The sequence below is a fragment of the Podarcis raffonei genome, chromosome 2 (assembly GCF_027172205.1).
Source record: "Podarcis raffonei isolate rPodRaf1 chromosome 2, rPodRaf1.pri, whole genome shotgun sequence".
Taxonomy (NCBI): domain Eukaryota; kingdom Metazoa; phylum Chordata; class Lepidosauria; order Squamata; family Lacertidae; genus Podarcis; species Podarcis raffonei.
The window spans coordinates 49,584,328-49,610,917 of NC_070603.1; the positions used below are offsets into that span (position 1 = coordinate 49,584,328).

At 40.8% G+C, this 26,590-nt stretch overlaps 1 long non-coding RNA gene across 1 annotated transcript in view; it reads right to left on the reverse strand.

Moving 5' to 3' along the window:
• Positions 1-2,122: 2,122 nt before the first annotated feature.
• Positions 2,123-26,590, reverse strand: part of LOC128407749 (uncharacterized) — a 30,535-nt gene continuing 6,067 nt past the window's right edge. Inside the window, exons 2-4 of the long non-coding RNA XR_008328876.1 lie at positions 10,295-10,446; positions 5,300-5,360; positions 2,123-2,697 (exon numbers count right to left, since the gene is read on the reverse strand). This is a non-coding gene — a long non-coding RNA (uncharacterized LOC128407749). The remainder of the gene's footprint in view (positions 2,698-5,299; positions 5,361-10,294; positions 10,447-26,590) is intronic.

A 26,590-nucleotide genomic window follows, 5' to 3' on the forward strand; every position in this document is an offset into this window, starting at 1 on the left:
TTCATCCTTGTTCCCAGTTTTCTGAAAAGTGGGTGACCTGGTCCTGGGAGATCCAAGGAGCAACCCCTACCTTGAAACTACATGTCACCTGAAATGTTTTGGCTACTACTGTAGAAATAAGATCTCTACTCTCCCCACCACTGCAACCACACAGTTTTAGGTTGTCTTCATTTCCTTTAAATACCTGTGAAGGTCTTATATTCCTGAATCTTTGTTTGGAGGAACCATCACTTTTCAGTGAGAACCAAAGCAGTAAAGAATACATTTCTGTGACAAAGCAGTTGGATTTCAAAAGGCAAGCTCTGCTGTGTTTACTTTGCCCACTTGGTGATCCAAACTCAGTGGGTCACAGAAACTGGAAGCAGAAACCTAGGCAGTTGGATCGAGCTCTGTGGTTGGCCACAGGTAATAAATTAAATACAAAGGAAATTAGAAGCATTCCTCTAGGCACTAGAAAGTGACAATTGCACATTTGTGTGTTTGCCATATTATGGAGACCGTATCTGATTTCACAGAGAACACATTTATTAGCATGATTTGTTTCATTGGACAGAAGGAATTACATAACTTTTAAAAAGTTATATTTTCATCATTATCTCTCTGGGCATTACTTGGTTCTAGGACAGTGGTTAAAAACAAACTAAGTCACACTCTGAGTAGATTCCATTACTTAAGACTATTGCTTTTAGTGGGTCTACTATGACTAACCTTGGATATCACCCAGTCATTTTAGCTTGCTCTTTTGTCATTCTTTCTATTGTTTCTTTACATAGCTACTACATTACAACACCATTAGTATGCATGAGGCATTGCGGAATACAAGTGGACAGATTCCTCCTTCAAGAATCTCATGGTGACCTATGATTTACCATTTCTCATTCCATTGAAACCTCCAGAATCACTCTTCTTGGAGCAAAAGCTGCAGTCCTATGCACACTCCCATCAAACTCCATGGGGCTTACTTCTGAGTAGACATATAAGGATAGCTGTATAAGATTTAAATGTCCCACCTGACTTCTATGGAAGATGCACAAAAGTCTTTAGTACATGTTCCCCCTGCTTTGGTGGATATTTTTTCATAGACCACTAAGTTTTCCAGAGCCACACATTTATAGACAGCAACGCAGGGGAAAGCCACCCAGCAAGTTAGTCTTTTATTCAAAATTCTCAAGTTCCAGAACTTCCAGTGAAATCACATTTTTCTTCTTTTTTCCTCACTCTTGTACTACCCTCTGGTGGTAGAAATGCTTTCTCTTTTTAACCAGACTTAACTTTTCTAATACAGTAGCTAGTCACCTACTCAGGGCAAGCAATGTTCTTCCCAGCTTCTCCCAGACTATAACTTCTTTCTGTCCCTTTGCCTGGTGGTGAATCAAGTTAGGGAGATTTTCTAATCCCAAAATACGTGGCTATAACTTTATATGAATAGACACATTTATACACTACTGATGTTTCAAGAAATGCAATCTAGCTATTAAATGCTTGATAGGGGTATGGGAGACTTCCAAATGGGGTATTAGGAAGCACAACGTGAGTGATTGGCACAGTTCCTTGTAAAAAGAGAAGTGGTTTTGTTTTTTTTAATGATACTGCCAGGTGCATCCAAGGTAAAAACATTATGCACCCAGCAAAAGAAAATGAGAACCAGAGCATTAGGAATTCTCTGTCGTTCTCCGTTTTATTTCTGAATTTTTGTAGAGTGCTGTGCATACAGTGTGCCACAACATCCAGTCATTTCCTGCCCTTCTACTTTGTCAATGAATATTTCCCCAAGGAGCTTCCAATCTAAACCAGAGATGGGGAACCTATAGTCCTCTTTTGGCCATATAATCTTTTGAGTGAACATGACACATACCTGAAAACAAAAGGGAGCGTGGATAGGGCAGAGCCCCCAGCAAGTGGTCCATATCAGTTAACTTACAATACATGATCTCTGAAACACTGGGCTTCCTTTGGACCCTCTCTATTCCCTTCCCCTCCCAGGAAAGTCTGGCTTTAGAACTGAAGAGAGAATAGCCTTGGATGTTATTCCAAGTGGGTCATGCCCTCAGCCATAATAAGGAGCATTAGAGAATCAGTTAAATGCTTTTAAAAATAGTTTAGGGTGGTTGCCCACTAATGGTCTTTCAAAAAGAGCAATTTTATTGTCCCACACAGGCAGTAAGCCGTATCTCATCTACTTAATGTGAGACGGCCGTGAGTTGCATTGAACAACATGTTTTGTGGATGGCCAAGGACCTGTGCCAGGAAATGTATTTTTTGCTTGCATCTAAATATGGCTGCCTTTTAAACCCACCTTAAAGTCATTCTTATTTAATTTCTCTAAGTGCAACACCCAAAAAAAATTCTCATGTAATTAAATCACACCCAACAGGTTCTGTTGAATTGCTCAATCACTTACTGTCTTCAAGCCCATATCTTGGCCAGCAATTAGTTCTTCCCACCCCTTCTTAGCCTGTTCAGTTAATTGCATTTCAGTAGCTTTAAAGCTGAGGTAATGAACTGGGAAACTAAAGTTAAACAAACACTTAAAATATTAAAGACTAATCACATCTTCCTGTTTAAATGTAAGCTAAGTCAGCTTCCACTTGTGTACTTAAGGATAAAGATAATGTACCTGGGTCCATCTGGTCTTCAGGTTAGGCTTGCTTTTCCTACAGACTCTGGATATTTACATAGTTGGAAGCAGTGAAGTACCTGTAAGTTAATAATGTGAAGTTTCAGCATCAGGATGTGATAAACACAAGTGGCGCTTCATTTCTGAAAGAAGAATTGCCAAGGCCAAAACCTGCCTACACCTTATGCCCTCTGGCCTGGCGCCTTTTATCTGTGGTCCTCAATGCATCGGCTGGTTGTGATTATTCAGTGGGCAAGCAAAACATTATTTATCCATCAAGCAGCATACTTCTTCATGATTGCTACATATGTTTGAGAAGCAAGTGTCGACATAAAGTCCTGGTGATCCTTTACACCGCAGCTGTGCTGCCTGGGGCAGTTGGGAGTCATAGCCCAAAATATTTGAAGTGTACCAGGTGGGCAGAAGCTGCCTTGGGCAAATTAAATCATGGGCATCAGTTGTGTGTGTCATGTAGAGTTGCAGAGGTGGTGGCTGCATGTGATTTTAAACAAGATGAATGAAAGAAAAATACTGAACTGTAAGACCACTTAGATGTAAATGCAATAAATAAAGAATACAATAACTAATGACCAAATGAGACAGACTGACCAATGAATCTAAATTATTTCTGACCATTCAACATGAGGTTTCTTGAGCTGATGTTAAAGGTCACTGCTTGATATACAGAAATAGATGCAGGGCTAGTGTATAAGTCCGAACAACATTTGGTGAAAAGGAAGGATTTAACAAATTTAACAAATAAGTTTTTAAAATGCAGTTATCTCTCCCTTGAATTTGGGCATGCATCCTTAAATACAACTACTAATACCCTCAGGTCATTCCATATGACACATTTGCATTTAAAACCTCATCTCTGTGTTGGTGGAACATATGTCAACTTGGAACAGGAAAGCATTCGGGTGCTTGCCAGGAAAACAGGAATGCTCCATTGCCAACTGGCCCAAGGAATATACTCCTTAGGAATGAAATCCTCTTCATCTAACTTTCTCTTTCTTTCTTCTAGATCCATCTTTCTTTTCTTACTTCTTTTTCATATTTAATTCTTTTCTGTTCCTGTGTCATAGATTGACAATTTATTATTCATTCCTCCTCTTCTCCCTTTATATCTCTCATATTATTTCTGTACCAAGGAATTTCTGAAATACTACTACTATTGTAGTTTCTACTTGGGTATCTGTAACTGAGTCCAAAAAATGAAAGTGAGGAGCTGACCTAAAATGAACAGCTTCCTGTTTAGAGGGCCTGGGATAAGCGCCATTCTGGTGCCAAAGCAAGGGTGAGTACCGTTTGTGTATGCCTACTGGGGAGGACAGAGAACTGTTTGGGATCTTAATCATTGGCAGTGCTGGCCCATGAAATTTTGCTGTCTGAAGTAGAAGCCAAATAGGAACATCAAAACCTGCCTTATACTGAGTCAGACCATTGATTCCATCTAGATCAATATGACTGACTGGCAATGACTATCCAGGTTTTCAGACAGAGGACATTCCCAGTCCCACCTAGCGGTAGCAGGGATTGAACCTAGGATCTTCTGCATGCAAAACAGATGCTCTACCTCTGAGCTATGGCACTTCCGATCATCCCCTCCTCTCCCTGATAGGACCAGCACTTGAAAAGTCTTGTTGCACCATTAAAGACACCAGTTACTTTCTCTGCATCCACATGCATGATGCTGCCTGGAAAAAAACCACTTCACCCTGTTGCGTGACAGGCCAGTCTTAGGCGCTGGCAGAAACATCATACATTATTACCTTGGGGTTTTGTGTGTGTGTGTGTGTGTGTGTGTGTGTTGCTTTCCTTTTGTTCACTGTCTTAACAAGAAGATTGACTGGATATATTTTGGACACACACTTCTCATACTTTTCCCTTGACATACTCCTTTTCAAAAGACTCTTGCTTTTTCAAGATTGGCTGTCAAGATACCAGTTGAACCCTTCACACAATTATGTATGGCAATTCAACTTCTAATAAGTACCTTTCCTTTTCCCCCTGATAACCTCTATTGGACCTCATGTTGCTTGCACTGCTTGTCATGTCTGATTGTGTATGTTTTAACCCTCAGGGATAGCTTTCTTTCCCCCACCGCTTTCTCTTTTACCACAGATGGGATTAGCTTTCCTAGATTAGTATGGAAAATATTCCACCCCACCTGCATTGTGACAGAGATGAGAATGAATGTAAGAGGAAAAAGTCACCCTTCTCTGCTGTGTATTAGCTAGAATCTGTGAAGCTCCAAGGACTATATTAACATTTGAAATGTGGGCTCTCCTTTCATGATGGCTTTTGACATGAACTTCATGTACAAATACAGAAGTACAGGAAGCATGAGTGAGTCACAGTCCTCAGACCTGTAGTGTGGTGGGCATTTAAAGTAGATGAGAAAGAAACTTAGGCTCTATAACCTGGAAGGCATGGAAGTTAGTCCATCTGTTAATGGAAGTAACCCTATGAAGTAGCCAATGTCATTACCATCTGGTAGAAGTGGTTTGCTTTGTTTCATTTGCAGGAAAAACCTTAATACATTTTTAGAAATGTATATGTAAGGAGAAGTTAGCTCAAACAAAGCAAGCTCATTTAGCTCTACCATCCAGCATTTCAAGGACCTGAACATTAAGTACTTCAAATGAAATACAGACCTGACTTGAGGCAAGGGAAACTTACCTTGGTTTTTAGTAGAACCACATTTGTCTCTCGGGCACACGGGATATGTTTGCTTTTATGCCTGCAAAACAAATAGAGATCCCATTTAAATCACTTCTGAGCCCCAAGTGATGATGTTTGCAACTTTGTTTGTGCGGGGTCCCATGGTTTGAGAAAATATTTTCTTTGGCTTTCAGTCCTGCACTGAATTATACTTGATGCCCATTAATATCAATAGAATTGCAGTGCGCAGAGCCGAACAGAGGAATATAGCCATTGTTAATTTCTATTTATGGGGCTATATACCCTTGAGCTTCATGCAGAGTTCCTCAAGATGTGATACTCACTGGTGATAGTCAACAGAGACATCTGTCTTCATCAGATTTGATTTTACATCCTGCCACATTCTTTAATGCTGTTTTAGGGAGTTTTTTTTAATGGTTCGAAACAGATTGGTACAATAAAATTGCTTAACAATAAGCAACCTGAATAACAAGTAAATAAGCAGTGATTTGTTAAAAAAATGGTTAGGTAAGTCTGAGATAAAATTCATGACTTCCAGACTTCTAATAAATACAGAACTGCAGCCTGACAAGCCTCTTGAGAGGGCATTCTACAATGCAGATGCCGCCATTAACAATGTGGCTACTAGTCATAATGGCTGTGTGCCAGCTCCAGTATTGGAGACAGTGAATGCCAGTTGCAGGGGAACATGAGTGGGGAAAGTGCTGATAAGCTCATGTCCCACTTGTGGGCTTCCCCTAGGAATCTGATTGAGAACAGGATGCTGGACTAGATGGGCCTTTGGCCAGATCAAGAAGGGCTCCTCTTATGTTCTTACCCTTCATTCCAGCCATCCAAAATCAGACAATACTGGCACTCAAACAGGGGCCCAGCTGCTGAACTCAGTGTATGGGCAAGTTCATTCAGGAAGAGGCCTAGTTCAAGGTAGATTGACCTTAAGCACTTCAAATTGTGCCAAGAATGTAACTGTAGACCTTTCAGCACAGGTGTTGCATGCTCTGTTCAGGACAAATCCAATGGGATAGAGCCACAGTTGCCCTAAATGGCCTCAGCCCTGTATACCTGAAGGAGCGTCTCCATCCCCATCGTTCAGCCCAGACACCAAGGGCCTTCTGGCGGTTCCCACACTGTGAACTGAAGCCACAGGAAGCCAGGCAGAGGACCTTCCTGGTAATGGTGCCCATGCTGTGGAATGCCCTCCCATCAGATGCTAAGGAGATGAGTAATTATATAACATTTAGGAAACGATCTGAAGGCAGCCCAGAAAGGGAAGCTCTGTAAGGTTTACTATGTTTTTATATATGCTGGAAGCCACCCAGTCAGATGGGTGGGGTACAAATAAGTAGTAGTAGTATAGCAATAACCACTGAGACCTTTCTGGGAGTGGATAGCAAAATCTCTGTCAATCTCCAAATAAGCCACCCAAACCAGAAAGGTACCATAGTCTGCATTACAGCAAGCAGCTCAGAGGTTAGGAGAATCAATGCAGCTACACACACAGACACAATCTATCTCCCTGTGAAGGCGGTCCTTTATGTAATGATATTTTAATCTAATTCAGTTTTGGATACATTCCCTTTGCCCAATCTGTATATTTATTTTAAATGTATACCCTGTAATATAATAAAAAAAATCTCTGAGTGGTTTACGTAAACTAAAATCCCCACAAACACTCAATACAACTTCCTAAAAAAAATTAGATTAAAAAACAACAACTGTATATTGCAGATAAAACTGAGTAGTGTACAAAACAAAAATAAAAATAAAGCTTCAGTGTTTGGGAAAGAGTGGGTAAACATAAGTTTTAAAAAGGTGTTTAAAGGTCATTACTGTCTCCGCAAACCACTTGAGGGGGGAATTTCACTTTTCACTGGTGACAACCTGCCGGCTGTCTCCTTAGAAAATCTCAAAGATCAGCTAGGTCTGTACCAGGACAGACACTCTGCTAGGCATCTTGGTCCAAAGTTGCTTAGGGCAGTAAATGTCAACAATGAAACCTTGAACGTGGCTCAGCAGCTAATAGCCAGCCAGTGCAGATCTTCCAACATTGATGTGAAATGTATAAAGCTGGGTGTTCCACCTGGCAGCTGCATTTTGCACCAACTGCCACTTCTTAATCAGGTGCAAGAGAGGCCCCACTTACAACGCATTACAGTAGTCTAATCATGAGTTACCAATGTAACTCCTGTCCAGGAATTGCCATAGGTGATGCACCAACTAAAGTTGGCAATGGGCACTCTGAGTCAGCTGGATTTCTCTAGTAAACAGCAATGGATCTAGGAGCAAACCCTGGGACTCAAACCAACATACCTTTCAAGTTACCTTGAGCACTGTCACTCTGGGCTCTTTGAGGATGCATCGTGACTTGAATTCAAATGACTCTGTATTGCATACTTACATCAGTTCTGAGATTGCAGTAGCACACTGTAATTACCACACATTCATGGCCCACTCTTCCAATCATCTGCCATTCTGACTCCTCACTTTCTTATTAAAACATAGAAATTATGTCCTCAATATGATCTTCTGAGTTTCAAGCTTAAAAATGTACCCTTTCTCTGAATTTATAGCAACAACCTCTTCTCATTGTTCAGATTCTGCATATTTTACCCAAAGTATTGTGCCCTTGTTTTTACACAGGATGCTAGCCAGATCTCAATAGCTATCTTAATGTAGCTGTATCATTCTTTTGTGATATGGCCATCTGTTTTGGGGGTGTTTGTTTTTTGTGCCTTTCATCTAATGTCATGCTTTAGACATGCAAAAATGGATGGTTATAAAATTCTGCTTTAAGCACACTTAAAGACTACAAGACTGCTAAATAATCTGGTTAATATTATGGCGCTGGCTCCTTGGGAGCATTTCTTATGTACCGTAACTAGATTGAACCAACAAACTCTGGCATCACAAGATCTTGGACCTGAACATGACCACATTAATGCGGTCTTAGTTTGTCTTAACATAGTAAGGTTTGTCCCCTATCGATGGTGGGATCTGGAATGTATATTCTACTCGAGCCTTCTCTACAAGCTAGTCTGTTTCCAGATAGAGTAATGGTTACATCTCCATTCAGTTTCTTTCAATGGTGATAAAGTGCAAGAGGAAGGCAAGTAAGTGGTTATTTTACAGCAATCTTCAACAACTTGGTGCCCTCTAGATGTTTTGGGCCATAATTCCCATCAGTCCTATATATTACAGTCATGCCAGCAGGGGCTGATGGGAGTTGTAGTCAAAAAATCTGGAAGACACCAGGTTGGCAAAGGCTGTGTTGCAGTGCTACATTTCATTCTTCTCTAACTACATTTATCTTTTCTATCAGTTCACATTCTATCCTTCAAATGCACGGGAAGATATCTTCAAAATATGTTCAGTTCCCCAACATACTTTTGGCTTCCTAATATCTGTTGATTTCTACTTCCTTGTGATTTTTGTTTATTTTTCCATAGCAACTTTTCCATAAATATGTTCACCACTGCTGCTTTCTATAGATCTGTATTCACAAATGTATGATTGTTTTCCTCAAACTGGCAAAAATCAATCACAGAATGCAGCCAAATATTTTGCAGAAAGAAACACTACAGAAGTGAAAATAAAACATATAGTTGAACATTACGGCTGAATTGTATTCCACACTTATATGACTAAAACCCAATTTTCCAAAAAAAACCCAACACCCCACAAACTTGTCTATTTACACAGGAAAGTAGCATGAGAAGAAGCAGTGGTGAGGAGAGGGGAAGCAGAGCAGTTGGTGTGGGAGTCGAGAGGGGGGGAGAAGGCACAAAATGGGAAAGTGAAAATGGGAAATTCCCACAAAATGGGAAATTCATGGACGTCTTCCCACCCTGCCCCTGGAGGTGCTATAGGAGCCTTTGCAGGCAAGCCACTGAGCTATGGCCTCTCCCCTTAAAGAGCACTGCAAGAATGCTCTACAGCATTCTCCCCCTTAAATACAGCTGCAATTATTTTTGCTCTCTTAATGTTACTGTGCAATGAATAGCTAACTTCCCTGTGTGGAACTGTGTTCCATGCTGTTTTATGCTACTCTCCTAATAAGGTTACATACTCATCAATAGCCAATTTGTTTGACACAGGAAATGGTTCATAGCGCAGAACCTAATTAAAGGACCTATGAATTTTGATGCAATACTGAGGGAGTGGAGACAAAACAGAAAGTTGGAAGTTCTCCAGAAAGACTTCCATGAAACAGATGTAAAATGGTCATTGATATGATGTAGTCCACTAAACTGACTGTAGGGACACAATTTATCAGATTATTTTCTATTGTTACACCTCATGCTAACTCTGGCCCCTATACTCTCATGGGAATAGAGTGAGACATCTGGCTAATGTAATAGTCATCAAATATTCTGTGCTTGCCCTCTTTTTCCAAATACATTCTGCCTTCCATATCTCCAACCCAACAGTAACCCAGATTTTGCTGTACTACAATTTCCAACAGTTCCAGACAGCATGGCTATTGTTCAGGGATGATGGAGACGATAAACCAATGACATTTGTTGGAGAGCCAATCTGACACCAACTGTCTGTTTGATGGGTGAGTGCTCAAAACAGCTTTGCCCATCTTGGTGTCCAATTTGCCTATGCTGGGTGAAGTTGATGGGAGATGTCGTCCAAACCATCTGAAGGGCTTTAGGCTGGGGAAGGTTCCCCCTTTGTGCAAGACTCCAGTAATATGGAAAAAGGCTGTAGAATGCCCTGTTTTACCAATCCTGGCAGCAGTAAATAGTCCTACAGCAATTAGCACATGTATTTTTATTTTATTTTAAGATTCGCTATTTCCAGAGAAACACAGAAACCAATTTTCAGTGTCTTCAAAATTTCCAGGAACTTTGCAGTATGAATTGCATTTGCCAGCTAAACTCTACTGATTTCAGTACCAGATATGTAATTAGAAAGGAGCCCCTGCTTCTAACAAAATGGAATTACTTCACCCACAAGATATTCTTTCAGTACATAAGGATTACAAACCTATTTGTTCAGCTCTTCTAGTCACTCATGGTGGAAGCAAACTAGTGATTCTTAAATGCTGGCTTTCTTCCCAGATGCCACATCAGATGCTTGACATGAGTTTTATGTTAACCCTATGTCAAGTGACAGCTTGCTTTTAGGACCGAAATGTTCTGTGGAGATGTGAAAAAGAAGCCACACTTTCATTAACAGATACACACACGCACACACCAGCAGTATTAATTACATCCAGTGAAGGACAAATAAGGATAGGAACCACAATAGCATCTTTCCTTTGTATGTTAGGGCACTTTAAAAACAATGGCTAAAGAGAAACAGATGAGTTTCTATTCTTGCTCCAGCCAGCAGTTTATCCATGCAAGAATAAATTCAAATAACATCTAGAGGATAGCTATGAAGCCAGGTCATAATGTTTGTCTTTTGGAGATGGGCGAGACCTAAATTCAATCCTCCATTAGATCAGATTGCAACCTTTTAGGTGGTCTCCATCTTGCATAAAATATGTTGGCCAACGTCAAGCACAGAGAATGTCGGTGAGTTCAGTTGTGGTTTTTAGGTTTATGAGCTACACAACCACGGAACACTTGTTATGTTAAACCCTAACTTTCCCATGAAGGTCTTTTTTCATCTCCACAATCTCCCACAATGAAGACCAAATCTATGTGTACTGTTGTACAATTGTACAGATGTTTGCTCTGAAATAAATCCTACTGTGTTCAATGGGGCATACAGTACTTCCAGGTAAGTAGATAAATGATTGCCAGCTAAATAGACAAAACTGCAGTTATTCACATTAATATAGTTGCCTTTCTTTCCCTTCCCTTCCTTGTTTTCTTGTGAGGAACTTCAGGTAGTTGGGGGCATTTTGTTTGTTTATGTTGACAAAGTAGCTGTTGATAAGCAACAGTTCCACAAATTTGAATACTTGTAAAGTTTCCTGCCACCTTTTGCTTTATTTCACCAAGAATATAATAAGAACAAAGGAATTAGGATGTGAGCTTGCTCTTTTCTACTCATAAAGAACACAATTCATTGAGACAGATCTGGTTTTCTTACTTGTTGCATTTAAGAGAGTCTCAATTCCAGCTGGGGCTCTTACCGAAGAAGTGCAGTGACCGAGCCACGGGTAGCGCAAGGCTCTTTGGTGTCACAGAAGTTGTGGCCTTAGGGAAATCTGCAAGGCACAGAAGGCGTGGAGCATCGCCAGCCTCACCACACAGCCTCCTCAGGGAGTTGCAGTCTAATGCACACCTGTGTCTCTGACTTTCGGAAAATTAAGTGCTATGTGGTGGGTCTGGCTTGCTTTTGCTTTTAGTTGCAGTGGTGCAAATACATTGTATTTGCAGTGAAAACAGATGTGCTGTGTTGGACTTGTTGCTTTAAATTCTAAATGTCTTTCTGTAGGCCATTGTATATTTTCTAAGAGAGAGAGGCAGGGGGTAGGGAGAGAAATCAATGTCATTTAGTTTGATGGTTTTCTCCAGTGGTTCTGTTTAATGCAACAGGTTTCCTGAAGGATTCTCTAATGTTTGTTCAAGCATTTGACATCTGCCTTTCAATCTGAAAGGCCAACCATTCTGCCCCTATCCCCAATAACTAGGTTCCCTCCCATCTAAACGTTTTGTGCATATATCTTACTTTCCTGCAAAGTTTGACAGTGCTGCCTTTTTAAATTATTTCTTTCTTTATATGTGCAGTAAAGTTTATTTCAAATTTTATGTACCAGGGACAAAGTCATTACCAGTAACAAAAGGGTTGGAAGTTCATCAGTTTTAGGCAGCATGTACACAAGGGAAAGTTCATTCATGCAACACTGATGTCACTCTATTTATGTAATGTTGGTAGACAGATACTTATAATGGGCATTGTACAGTCGCATTTGGAAGGCAATCTCATCTTTAACCCAAAAGCAGATCCCCCTGACTTTAATGGTGCTTACTTCCTGGTAAGCATTTTTGGGATTATTTCAGGGATTATTTCACATATGCATATTCATAATGTGGAATGTCATCATGATTTTCAGTTCTTACTGCTAGCACAGAAACGTGTAATGTTTGGGCTGGTGGATGGTGATATGAAGGTATTGTTTTTGTGATAGTCACTCATATGCACAGCAAGTCATAACTTGAGAAACTTAATATAAATATTCAGATTCATACTGGGAGGATGGATAGCAAAAATAAAACAAAAACCTCATCACAGAATATAGTTATCTTTGCAGTGGACACTTCAGGTAAGTTCTAACTGAATATATTTTATTACCTCACCATTACAAATTTGGCTTGTTTGGTACATAGTCATAGGTCATGAGGAAATTATGTAGGAGACCAGATTTCATAAACAGATTTGTATTACGAAAATACCTGCAAAAAAACAGCGTTCAAGTGGTAATGTGCACAAAACTGAGGTCCTGTTTATATTTTACTTGGAGTAACCTACATATTGCTATTTTTTGCTACCGAGCAACTTCTCCTAACATCTGCAACTTGTGCCCAAGTGGTTAGGTTGGATTATGTGGTTATGTATGATACTACTGATGCCTGCCACATTAGGCACTGAGCGCATGATTTTCTGTGGCTTTTAACATCTGACTTTGTTAAAGCTCTGACATTTTATTATTTTTCATGTTAATGATTGGATACTTTAGTCAACTGTCTTTAACTTGCCACTGTTCTGAGGATCTTTCAGCATTATAAAGTAGAATATAAATTATAAAAAAACGCAATAAGTAAAATCACACATATGGGCATACTACAGACAGCTTTAAGGCATGCAGTGACTTTACACAGATTCAAGAAGCTATAGGTGGCCTTTCTGCTACCCCAAATCATGTAAGCAGAGCCTCTTACTTGTAAGTAGAAAGAGATATTTATTCAGGCAAATAACAGTACAGGCTCAAAAGCAGACCCAAAGCAGGGCAAGAAGTTCACAAGTGGGAAGAAGCAACGGAGATGCCTCCATAAGTTTCCATGCCCTGGCCACCAAGCTTTTCAAGGTAAGGCATGGCATGCTCATGAGAGCAAATCTCAGCTCGTGAGACTTGCTCACTTTGCAGGAATGTGAGGATTGCAAAATTCTGGTTGGGTGGGTGGGTTTGCAGTGAAGGCAGTGCCTCATTCTAAGTGGCAAGGCTTCATCTTCCTGTTCAGGCTGTTCAGTCACTGCCACATCCAGTTCTGCCACCCCACTTTGCTTCTCACAGCACTCTAGGCTCTCTGCTCCTCAGGAACAGGTGGGGGTGGGGGAGCTGGCATCCCTGCTCACCATTCTGAAGTTGGGGTAGAAAGGGGAGATTGCCCTTTCTCCGAACCAGGTTCCCACCATATGGTTTCCCCTCAATTTCTTCCTCCTCCTGCATCAGAACCTGCCTAACCAATCCCAATCCCAATCCCGCCAGAACTGTGGGACTCATGACATCATGAGGCTTGATACAGAGCAGCCTTTGGTACATGTGAACTACACTGGGCAGAGTCAATTTTGTAACATTTCTTGGAATTTTCCTCAAGACTTATTGAATGAGAAGACATGGAATGGACAGCAAATGCTGGAGTTGGAAGGGACCCCACGTGTCATCTAGTCCAACCCCCTGCAATGCAGGAATCTCAGCTAAAGCACCCACGGCAGATGGCCATCCCACCTCTGTTTAAAAACCTCCAAGGAGGGAGAGCCCACCACCTCTCATGGGAGTCTGTTCCACTGCTGAACAGCTCTTACCGTCAGAAAGTTTTTTTCTGAATGTTTAGTCAGAATCTCCTTTCCAGCAACTTGAAGCCATTGGTTCTAATCCTACCCTCCAGAGCAGGAGAAAACAAGCATGCTCCCTCCTCCATGTGACAGCCCTTAAGATATTTGAAGATGGCTATCATATCTCCTCTCAGTCTCCTATTTTCCAGGCTAAACATACCCAGCTCCTTCAAGTGCTCCTCATAAGGCTTAGTTTCCAGACCCTTGATCATCTTGGTTGCCCTCCTCTGCACACGTTCCAGCTTGTCAACATCCTTCTTAAATTGTGGTGCCCTGAATTGGACACAGTATTCCAAGTGTGGTCAGACTAAGGCAGAATAGAGTGGTGCTATGACTTCCATTGACTGGGACACTATACTTATATTGATGCAGCCTACAATAGCATTAGCTTTTTTTTTGCTGCTGCATCACACTTGTTGACTCATGTTAAGTTTGTGGTCTACTAAGACCCCTAGATCCTTTTCACATGTACTGCTAGTAAGCCAGGTGTCCCCCATTCTATATTTGTGCATCTGGTTCTTTCTGTCTAAGTCCAGAACCTTACATTTGTCCCTATTGAAATTCATTTTGTTAGCTTACGCCTAGTTCTCCAATCCGTTAAGGTCATTTGGAATTCTGATTCCGTTTTCTGTGGCATTAGCTACCCCTCCCAGTTTGGTGTCATCTGCAAATTTGTTGAGGATCCCCTCAATTCATTCATCCAAGTCATTTATAAAGATGTTGAACAACAACAGGCCCAGGACAGAACCTGGTGGCACCTTGTTTTCTCCTTAAAGAAAGGCAAAATGAAAAAGCTTTTTTTAAAAGGAAGGAAGGAAGGAAGGAAGGAAGGAAGGAAGGAAGGGGGGCTAAAAATAACAAACACCATTTTTATGAGATCATTAAGAAGTTAAGATTTTAAATGCACCTAAGTTATTTTCCTCTATAGTTAGCACAGAGCTTCATATCCCTGTGTATGTGTGATCTGCCATTATATTTGTTTGTAGTGGCTGGATGCCTTGGTGCCACATCAATTTCTTTCATCAATTTCACAGATAGGTTTTACAAAACCATCATGTCCTCTCAATAAAGTAATAAAAGTAGCTGTGATAGGATGTGGGATTAGGAGTTGGAGCACCTTCTTCTGTGGAAAACATCTGAGGCTTTTCCATGCTGGGCAATGTGATAGAAAGTGGATGGATAGAAATCTCTTTCCCATGATACTAGAATTGGGGCTGTCCAATTAAATTGATTGGCAGCTGATTCTGGATTTAGGGGAAAAGAGCACTTTCCTCAGACAGCACATTCTTAACTCATGGAATATATTGCTGCAAAGATGTGGCGGTGGCAACCAGCAGATGGCATTTAAAAAGGATTAAACAGAGTCATCTAAGATAGGTCTGTAATTCTCTCCATTTCCGATGTTCAGGCTGTCAGAGCCTGTAATAATGTAGCCAAAATGGCACGATGCACCACACACATGAGTAAGGTATCCGCAAGCTTGGAAGAGCACCAAAGTTTGTGGAAGTACAAAAAAACATTTAGCAAAGAACCCCAAAGAGGGGAGGAATAAGCTGAGGAGCACTGAGTGTGCTCAGTTGCCATGGTACACTGCCTGGCTGTTGGGGAGGACAGCAGAAAACAGGGAGGGGAGATGGAACCAAGGTGCTAGAATCCCGGGCAGGGAACAGGTCACACTAGAGCACTTTGGTCATGGCAGCCGAATGAAACCCCCATGTACAGAGGCATAGCTCTGAACACCAGGGAGCAGTGTCAAACAACAGGGGATATTGATCACTTTCATGCCTTGCTGAAAACAGAATGCTTGACTACATAAACCATGGTCTGATGCAACAAGGCAGAGCTTGGTTAACTTTGGTTGGTGTGTACAAAATGTTCACAATTTTAATTTGCACATTTTGTGCATCAGGAAGAACAGGAAGTATGTAATTTACTAAAGATGTGTCTTATAAAATTGGAAACTATTTATCTGCAGAAAATAACATACTGAGCAGTTCAGGTTACAAGATATGCATGTTTATACAGCACAAAAGAGTGATGTTTGCTTCCCATATTTAACCACTAGATGGCCTTCTCTAGGTAAGCACATATAAAGCATGGCACTGACAATGAATTCAGACGCTGTGTAGTTATATAGTAGCACAAGTCTGTAAAAAAAAAGAATAGGTTGCTTAGAGCAAGGAACATAGCTTTGAAGCTGAGCAGGTTACTCCTTGAAAGGATCCCAAACACCTTTTAAAATGGGTAAGATATATTGGAAGTTGTTTTTAATATTATTTATTGGGTTTCTTACTTACTAGTTGTATACGCTTCCTTTCCTCCAAAGAGTTGAAGTTTCCATTTGATGCAAATTAAACAAACAAACAAAGACAATGTACATGGCTCTTCCATCCTCTATTTTATCCTCACAACAACCCTGTGGGGCAGGTTAGGCCAAGAGGTAGTTTGGCCTGTCCAAGATCACCCAGTGATCTTTGTGACTGAACAGGAATTTAAATCCAGGTCTCTCCAGTCCTAGTATTTTTTTTCCTGGAGGACCGCTCCCTTTGTATTTTTTATTTATTTACCAAGCATGTAAAGCTGAATGAGTACAAGTTAAATCTGCGTAAGTTGTGATTTTCCTGTACTCCAACTCAGGGGTAGGGAACGTTTTTCAGGCTGAGGATCCATTGGCAAAAGTGGGCAAAGCAACAAGTGCAAGTTTTACTTATGTACAGTAGGCCAGTATCTACATACACTCACATGCTTGCTTTTTATCCTCAAGGTAAGCAAGAGGCATTAGAGTTCCAGGACACTTCCCAGCAAGGAAACTGTGAAGCTGGGCCAGTGAGGGGCCTGGCTAGGGAGAGGTGCAGCTTGACGAGTGTCTTGGGACTCAGCTATAGTACATTGGCAAAGAAAAAGCACTTTATATGCATTGTATATGCATTATAACACTGTGACACCAGATGGCGCTGTGGAGTTCTGTTTTTGCCAACCCGATTTCTCGTACAAAGTTTACAACACATTTAACTGAAACACTTCTTTGATGTGTCTAGTTCCAGCCATGGAGTATTTGGCCCCTGGGCTGGAGGTTCTCCATTGCTGCTCTAATTGCCTTCAGCAGCAAATTGCACAGGTAGATGAACTGCAGCGAGCCCTGGAGGTTGAAAAGAAGGATGTAGGGTGCGGTTTACTGGCTCAAGATGTGTCTTCCCACAGTTTCTGCTGTCTGTCTCAAAATCCCTGTGGGCCCATTTGCAGGGCAGAAAATCTGGTGATGCTGTGAGCAGAGAACTGGTACTTCAATCTCCGCTCTCCATATGGTGCCTGGCATTAAACAAACGAAACACACCCTATAACCTATGGCTTGGGATTTCTCCAGATGTGCAAATAGAGCTGTTTAAGCAAGTAAAGATTTTTGTCCAGTCTCTCTTACGCATCTGAAGATTTGTCCAACTCAGGCGCAGTCAATCTTAATGTGAATGCACTTCATCAGAGCCTCCCTTTCATGCATATCTGCTATACTCCAATGTCTCTGACTAGCTCAGTGATTGCTTTGGTCGCTTTTATTTAAGTGAGATCTGCCTTAGATCAGTGCATCACAAAGCTATAAACACACGGCATAACATTGGACTCATCTCTTTTGAATCTTGACTAGTTTTGACCAGCTGAAGGTAAACAATAAGTATTTATGCATGAGCATTTATGTCCCTTCTCTATAAGTTGTTCTGGCAAATCTTCTCTTGGACTCCGATCTAAGAGACCTTCCCTCTTAGGCTGATTGCTCTCGCTTTGTGTGTTCGCAAGGCAAACCCTTCTGTGCTTATAAGGCTGTTTACTTGGGGAAAATGCCAAGCTCTCGAAATGGACGCTATCTAAGATCTGGTATATGTCAAGAGTCTTCCATTACTTAGATGGAGCTAATGTGCACTGTGAGCAGGGAATATATATATATATATATTCTTTCCCCACACATAATAACATAAAACAAGATCATTCATAGATTGGCTGATTAACATGATTGAAGTTTTTAAGCTGGCCACCATGGTGTGCTATCCCAAAAGACTTCGGTTGCAATCCTGTGTACACTCATAGGAGAATAAGCCCAATTCAATTAAGTGGAACACAGGATCCCAAGAGTTTGGGATCATATTTCTCTTAACAGTGTGGAGGGGAGCAGCCGTTGTAGCATACCTATTGTGAACAGTAAATAAACAGAAGCCTAATTCCAAAACAATGTGCAAATGTCATTCGTTCCTGTTTCCCCCATTCAAACTTTCCCTTGATTCCAAAATGCCTGGGACTAATTAGCCTGAGAACTAAAGCTGACTCCTGTTGCGGTTATTTGGCCACTGGCAGGCAGACTGGTGGCTCTGCTAAGCAGCCAAAGTTGTGGCGGGCCGTGGCCAGCCAAAATGAGAGATTTTTTTCCCATCCACAGCCTTCATGAGAAGGCTAATTCCATTCAACCATAATGAGGGGCTGGGTAATTCATTGCAACTGTTGTACAAAGGACTAGCATCCTCTGGGTGTTTTGATATGTGGGAGGATGTTTATTCAGGATAAGCACAGAAATGAAGTTAAAAGTTTTCAGTGGGCAAGCCACAACGAGGAACAAAGTATTTTGCATCTTTAGAGGCTGGTTCATTTGCATCAGGGTAATAGGCCTTGAACTATGAAACCAGCTTAGTTAGACATCCCACATAGTCAAAGTTGCAGACTCTTTTCAAGCCAAAAGGTATTGCTATCCAAACCAGTAATCTCATGACTCTCACCTGGTAGATGGTTTCCTGTGCTCAAGGCAAGAGCATAATTGGCACAGAAACTATAGACACTTCTGGATTATGACTTCCCACGCTGCTGATTAGGTTATAAAGCAGAAAAGAAAGTCCCCCTTGAACAGCAAGTATGGAAACCTGCCAGACAGACGACCCACCCTTGCACCCTGATACCAAAAAATGTACTTTCACCCTTTGCTTAAGCTGTCTTCATTCCCTATTGTTGTCCATTTTTCTTATTCTTTTTGAGAAAGAGAGACATGGATTGTTCTATTCCCTCAGGAGTTTCTGGCTTGTCTGTTCCTTGGAGCTGGTGGCAAACAGTTGCTTAGCCCTTTGGGGTAACTCTCCCCAAAAAGCGTGGGGACAGAGGAATCAGCCTATTCACTCAGCCATTTCCTGCCCACCAGCCATGTGGAACCGACCGTAGTTAATTGGTTAGCCCCCTATAAGGGCTATTTTGTTTTTAAAGTATGTGGGTGAGGATAAGAAGGAACAATGGGTATTAACACAGTCAGGGTGTGTGTCTGTATGAGAGAGAGAGAAACATGTATGTGTAGTCTGTGTAAGAGAAAAAGATAAAGGGTTATGAATGTATTTATGTCTGTATGTAAAGTGCATATTTGTTCTAAATTAGAAAACAAAAAAATCTGTATCTATCATCTATCCATCTATCTATCTATCTATCTATCTATCTATCTATCTATCTATCTAATCTATCATCTGTTATTCAGTGGTCTGTGTTTGCCTGAGCTTGAGTCTGGACTAAGGATTCTGAGCCCCTGTGTTCTGATTTGATACATGATATCCAATCACAGAACATTTCAAGATTTGGGCAACTGCCATTGGCCCTTAAACTCTGAGTTATGATTTGCAGCTTGGGAGTTTAGACAGCCAATCACGTTGGGAGTGGAAGTGGCTCAGGCCTTCAGAAATGCATATAAGCAGTTGCTTTGCCCCTGTTATCCAGTTCTGTTAGTTCAATAAAGGTTCTTGCTGTTCTTGCTGTGTCTTGCTTCGTGGTAACCCACCTACACTTCACTAGCTAGCTATTTTTTCTGGCTTCTATCTCAGGCCATCCTAAAACTTCTAGAATAAACCTCATCTGCAATGATGTGCATCTGGACTAGCGCCATCCCTGATGCGCGCTGAGCATGGATGCCTGAAAATAAACCCTCACATGTGAACAGCCCAGTCTATACCATCAGGATACTTTGCCCCTTGTTCTGTGTGTGGACCTTTTCAAGTGTATTGGGTGAGCTTAGATCACAAGCAATTCTGGTTTATTAGGAGCAGAATGTTAGGCCTCACTGGACTTTTAAATGGCACAGCCCTAAGATGTGTGTGTGCACGTGCGTGCATCATATAACTATATTTACTATGACCAATAAAGGGTCAGAGAAGGTGTACAACAGACGTGCCTATATTTATGTCTGTGAGATGTTGAAGGATATATTGCTTTCACAGGACAATGTTATCAAAAACCTGCTCAAGAGCATTGAAAAAAGCTTTACATTGAAAGATCTGTCTAAAAGAAAATTGGCTGAGCTGAAGCACGCTTATGCATGCTGCCAGGGCAAAAAGAAAAAAAGAAAAAAGCCAAACTGTTGTTTCAGACACATTTTAGTTTAACCAGAAACAGTTGGAACTCTCTAAAATAGTCCAAAACTAGAACACAGTCAGTAGCACACAACTGCTTTTCAGCTAAATCCTTGACATGACTGCAATCAACACACTTCGGGTCCTGATCAGGAGACACTTTTCTCTTGTTTAACAGCGCCAGCACATTGACTTTCGGTCAGAAAGGTGATACCCTTCTCAGTAGTGTGACAGTCCATTCTCTTGTCCTGCTTTCCTTCTTCTGATAGCAAATGAAACTCCAGTTCTGTATCACAGAACATGGAGCAGAAGGAAAGTAAGATGGATGACGGCAGCAGTCATTCTTATGCTGTGGTCACAAACAGCAACAGATGCAGCTTCTGGCTCAAGGGCTGGCCATCCTCAGTTCTTTTAAACCAGTATCTTAATTTCTTAGCTGAACAGAACAAAAAACTTAAAAGTTTGGTAGCTATTTACAAAAACAAATGTATGGGTTGTATCCAGTGCTAGTAATATTCAGAGTCAACCCTTTAAAATTAATGGACATGGCTAAATGAGGTCCATTAATTTCAGTGGGTCTCTTTTGGGTAAAACTTAGTTGGTACAACCTTCTTTTTATGATCATCCCATTGACCAGAATTTTCTTTGCAGTGGTGACCCTTCTGGCCTTTTAAGGAGAAATGTTTCCTGATATGTACGACGGGCAAAAATGAAGTAAATGGAACGTATCTCTTATATATCACATTTAAAAACAAAGGTGTATGTTCATGTAGAGACCATCAGTGACCAACAAAATTCACTAATCAACTAATATTTATTTCTTATTGGGAACTGCAAAACTTATTGTTAAGAGAATAAACAGCATCGGCATCAGCAAGGCAAATAGCAATGTCTCTTTACATTAGTCGTCTTTTCTGTCTTAGCTTTATGGAGTTAAGCATGAAATAGTCACAGGGGTTAAAATATGTGCTTTGGCTAATGTGGAGAGCCTAGGTTTAATAGTTTAAAATGTTCAGGCTAAAACAGCTTCATCTGGTAAGTAACCCTCTCTGAAAATGCATTAGAGGGACTTGTTTATAAAAGATAGATGTCAAATAGCATAGTAGGTTTTAGCAGAATGTGAAAGGCTGCAGTGAAGCAAGGAACATGAAATAAGACTCATGGTATGCAACAATGTGGTTTCAATATATACTAAAATATAGGGCCCTCGTGACCACCACTGAGAACATCTCACATAACTTGCAGAATATAGAAGAACGTGAATATGTAATATTCCAAAAGCTGACACTGTCTGTTTACTCAACGCTGGAACAATGATGGAAATAACAGCTGAACAAATGCAAATTACAGTTTTGAATAGAAGACTATGATCATCATAGGCAGACTTTTGAAAGTAATACACTGCAATTATAAGTGGACAAACTACCTCAGACAGGGATATCCCAATGAGAAATGGCAGACAGGCAGAGGGGCAGTGTAATAACAGTTTTTCACATCTTATTGGAGATCTTTAGGCTGTTGTATGTTGAAAACCAGTTGTATGTTGAAAACCAGGACCAACAAGGTACCGGTAGCTTTATCGAAATGCTGCCAGTTTTACACACAGGGCCAACTGGACAGGCACAGTTTTGCAGTCCTGATGTGTGGATGACACAATGGTATTGGGAAGAGGGTTTTGGATTTGTTAGGCACTGGGGAACATTATGGGACAAGCCAGGCCTTTACAAGAGGAATGGGCTCCTCCATTTGAACCGCAATGGAAACAAACTGCTGGTACTTAAAATCAAAAATGTGGCAAAGCAGCTTTTAAACTGGTCACAAGATTCCCAAGAGCATTTGGTTGGTCACTGTGAGAACAGGAGCCTGGACTGATCCATCAGGGCTATCCTTATGTTCTTGAGAAGCTGAAGGGAAGATTCCTGAGAGACCATTAATGTGCTTGACAGTGCATGCACAACTTCAGCCTTAGTGTGTTTCTGATAAACCTGTTTGACCATCCTTCTGGACTTTAATATTGTTCCTGTTTCTTTCTATGGTTGCATAAACATTCTATCAAACAACCAACTATTTCACAGGCCCTTCTCAGGAGTTGTTGCGATAGGTAATTTACAAAGCATGTTAAAGGTTTTCTACGTGTCATGGAATTTGGACGGTTGGAAAGAGGTTTAATTGTGATCTGGTTTCAAGAAACCCAGTGCTGGGGAAGCTGCATGGAAGCTGCAGGCAAAAACTAGCAGCTCACATTGGCATGAACAGCTATACTTGGCAATGCAGGGGACTAGATAAGTTTACTTTAAAGAAATAAACAAAAGCACTTTGTTTACTGGAGGGTAAAATAGGGGTTTTTTAAATGAAAAGTTTCTTAACATTTTGCTTCAGCAATTGGTAAACCATTTCCTGCTCGCAAGCTGAGAATAAGCTCTCATAGCTATTTCTGAACCAGTTCAAGCCCACATAGATTGATACTGTTACAGCTGCGAGTGAGCAGTCCACTTTGAAGAAATGCCCTTTCCTATTGCAAAACTCATGTATGGAAAGAAAAGTGAAGAAAAACAGGATGGATGGACTGTAAAGATGCTTTAATCTTGGCAAGTAAAAAACAAATAGACAGAAGATTGGGAGTGTGCATGAAAAATAGTGCATGTGGCCCAACTAAGGTAATGCAGGTTTACAAAATTAATCCCATTTTTTCTGCTGTATCAGAAATATATTGGTAGTAGTATCTCCCCCCCCCTTTTTTTACAGAACAGAATGTACGGTTCTGTTTTTTAAGCAACACGTAGTCCCATGCATGCTTATTTGAAAAAAGTATGCATGCAATGGCAGCCCTAGGGATCTTAGCAGTACCGCTCGATGTATTCTACCTGCTCCATACAAAATAGCAATTGATAAATTGGTACAAACTTAGGAAGTTGTCTTATAGAAGATCAGATTATTCCCCCCCCATTTAACCCAGTGTTGCCCACTGTGGCGGACTGAGCTCTTCACGGCGTTTTAAAACACTTATTACACAAATAGGCAAACTCGGCCCTCCAGATGTTTTGGGACTACAACTCCCATGATCCCTAGCTAACAGGACTAGTGGTCAGGGATGATGGGAATTGTAGTCCCAAAACATCTGGAGGGCCAAGTTTGCCTATGCCTGACTTACTACCTGGCCTTTTGAACTAGAGATGCCAATGATCAAGCTTTGGATCTCTGTGTGCAAAACTTAGAAACTGAAACGTTGCAATAGACTCAATGCTAATACATTTTTTTGAACAAAAAGTAAGTTTAGCATTTAACCTTAAAAGGATAACCCTAAAGATCTAGTGTCGTTGAATTTAATTTAGACAGACACGTTGAAGCCTAAGGTAATAAAAACAATACGGAACTTCTAACAGTCCCTTTGCTAATTATTGTCAAATAATGAATACAGTCAGCTGTCAAATAGCATAAGAACAAGTTTGCTATTGTTCTATTATAGTGTGGGTGTGTTTTTGTGTAGGATATAAATTATAGTGATAAAATAAAAAATGATCAAGAGTAAGATAGCATATATAGGCATGGATCAGTATGATACTTCACAGTACAGATGACATAAACAAAATGCAATGAAAAGATAATTGTCCCTGCTTGCAGTTACTCCAGGAAACATAAACTGTGAAACTGGAAACTTTCCAGTTTAGAAAAGGACATGAATTGGTGCCAGGTACTTATGCAAAGCTGATAAAAAAAAGCAGGTGACTGAGCAGATCGAGATTTGCCACCTGGCCATCTTTTTTTTCTTTTTAAACCTGCCCTTCTTATTTTAAAAGGCCTGTTCCGTACAGCAGCTTTACAACAGTTCCATCACGAAGGGTGATCAAAAGAACTGGCCCTACCAGTGCAGGAGGCCTTTGTTGTACTTTCCCCCATTATAACACTTCGTGACACCTGGGGTTTTAAAGGGTGTGAATGTTTGATAAATAATGAACACACTGTCCATATATGCAGAATAGTAGCCTTTCAAAAGGAAATGGCAAGGCTACCAATGGAAATGGCTATCCTGCCATTTCCAGACCCCTTTCTTCAATTCTTTTTAATAGGCTACAAGACTGACTTGCCCCCCTCACCTTTTTAATGATGATATTCTAGACTAGAACATCTATTTGTTTCCCCCCCTCCTTTGACCTTGTTAGTGTACTGCCCCCTGTGTTGTAACTGTCTCTGGCCATCATTTTATCCTGGTTTGCTACAGAGAAGCCTGGCTTCTAATCTCTGGTTACTGAGAAGTTTTGCTATGAGACGTTACCCTATGAGGCTGAGAGGACAACATGACAGGTTGTCTACTACACACCAGCTGGAGCTTCCGAAGTATCAAAGGAAACTCCATATAGAGTTTTACTGCTTTTAACTTCAAAAGTCAGCAATGGAAATAGAAAATGCTTATTGGGCCCTAAACCAAGCTTTCAGAGTGCATTAAAACACTGATACAATTCTATTAAAAATGAATAAATAAGGCAAATCAGAGGTTTATTGCAGCAAATGAACTGCATGAAAAAAAATGCTTAAGTTAGGAAATTATAAAACTCAAATTAGAGCTTGGCTCTTCACCCCAGTGCTGTCATTAGTAGATGTGAACGAAGCAAAACAGAGGCAGAAACCAAAGAATCTGGTACAATAGGAAGATCCTGTTAAAATTCCTAGCAAAGCAACATGCTTAATTTATAGGAACAATGTTGCAAGGGAACACATTGTCCTAAAGGGGAAAATGTGTCTGTCAACACAGTGCTGTTTTTAAACATGTGAAATAAGATGAGCGCTAAAGTTATGAATTACTCAAATTGCACAATAGGCCACAGGCAGATGAGAAGAGATAGATATTCCCAGATTATGGAATAGCTGTCTTAAATAAAAGTCTTTTGTGATTATTATTTTTTAAAAGCAATCAGTTGCTCTAAGCCAAGGCAATTGAAAAGCCACCATCTGCTGCTAATCCAATTAGCCAGTTCAAAGCCACTTTTGCAAAACAGGCTGTTATTGATTTATTCCATAAACATATTTTTCAATTATACGACATGGAGGTCTACATTCCTTCTAATTATGCTTTACTTAGAAATTACAATGATTCATGGATCAAGGAGAAATTTGAGTGGTGCAAGAAAAAAAGAAACATGTGAATTCCCAGTGACGTCTCTCCGCATACAGGCATCCAGCCACTTATTACTGCACCCTCTGCTTCCATTGTGCACATTGCTAATGTTCATCAGTTGAAACCATGACTTTCAATGAGATACTGAAGTCTTTTGCTGAAGTACAAATCCAACTAACACGTAAAGCAGGCTGCATGTGCATTTATAGAGGACAGGGCTGTAGTTTGGTGATAGAGACCAACTGCTTTCCATGCAGAAGGTCCCAGGTTCAATTACCAGCATCTCCAGGTAGGCCTGGGAGAGAATGTGTGGACACACTGCGACTTGCAAAGCCTGGCTGGCTGATGGGTGCAGGCAGGTCTTGTGTGCTGTTTGGCTGCAGCTTTGGCATTTTCTGTAGGTTGGTTCACACACTGCCAAATTCCTCCACACAAACATGTATGTGAGTACGTTGTCTTGAGGAGCAAGATTAGCACAATTTGAAGCATACATGCAGAGAGTGACACGGATGTCCATGACGACAGCTACACTTTCCTTGGCAGCTTTGATCACAGTAGAGATGACATCCATCTCACTGTGTGTTTACCACTGGGTTCATTCTAACACTGGGCTGTATCCAACACTGTTGCAAAACAGGCTTCTGCTCGGGCAACAAAACTCCCCCCTCCTCTCCTCCCCCTTGCTACCTCCTGCACTGTCATGAAATTCTACTCAATAGTGATCCAGAGCAGAACTCCAATGTATAGTTAGCAGAGTAAAAACTTAAACACGTTGCAGGATCCCCCAAAATAGACCAGAGGCAATTGTATTTAATCCAGCAGAGCTTTACTGTTACTGAAGGCAAATGAGCATAATGGTCACAAATCCAATACACCCAGGATTGGCACTGTCCATAAGAAATCCAGTTGCAGCAGACTTAACTTAAACTTACAATAACTTATAATAAGTCTAAACCTCAACAGTAAGCATACTATGTACACAACAGCACACCAGAAGGAAGAGAGATAGAAAGAGAAAGTGAAACTCAGGCTCCTTCTGGCCAATTATTATAGTTGGTTTTTTTGGACAGAGAACTTTAA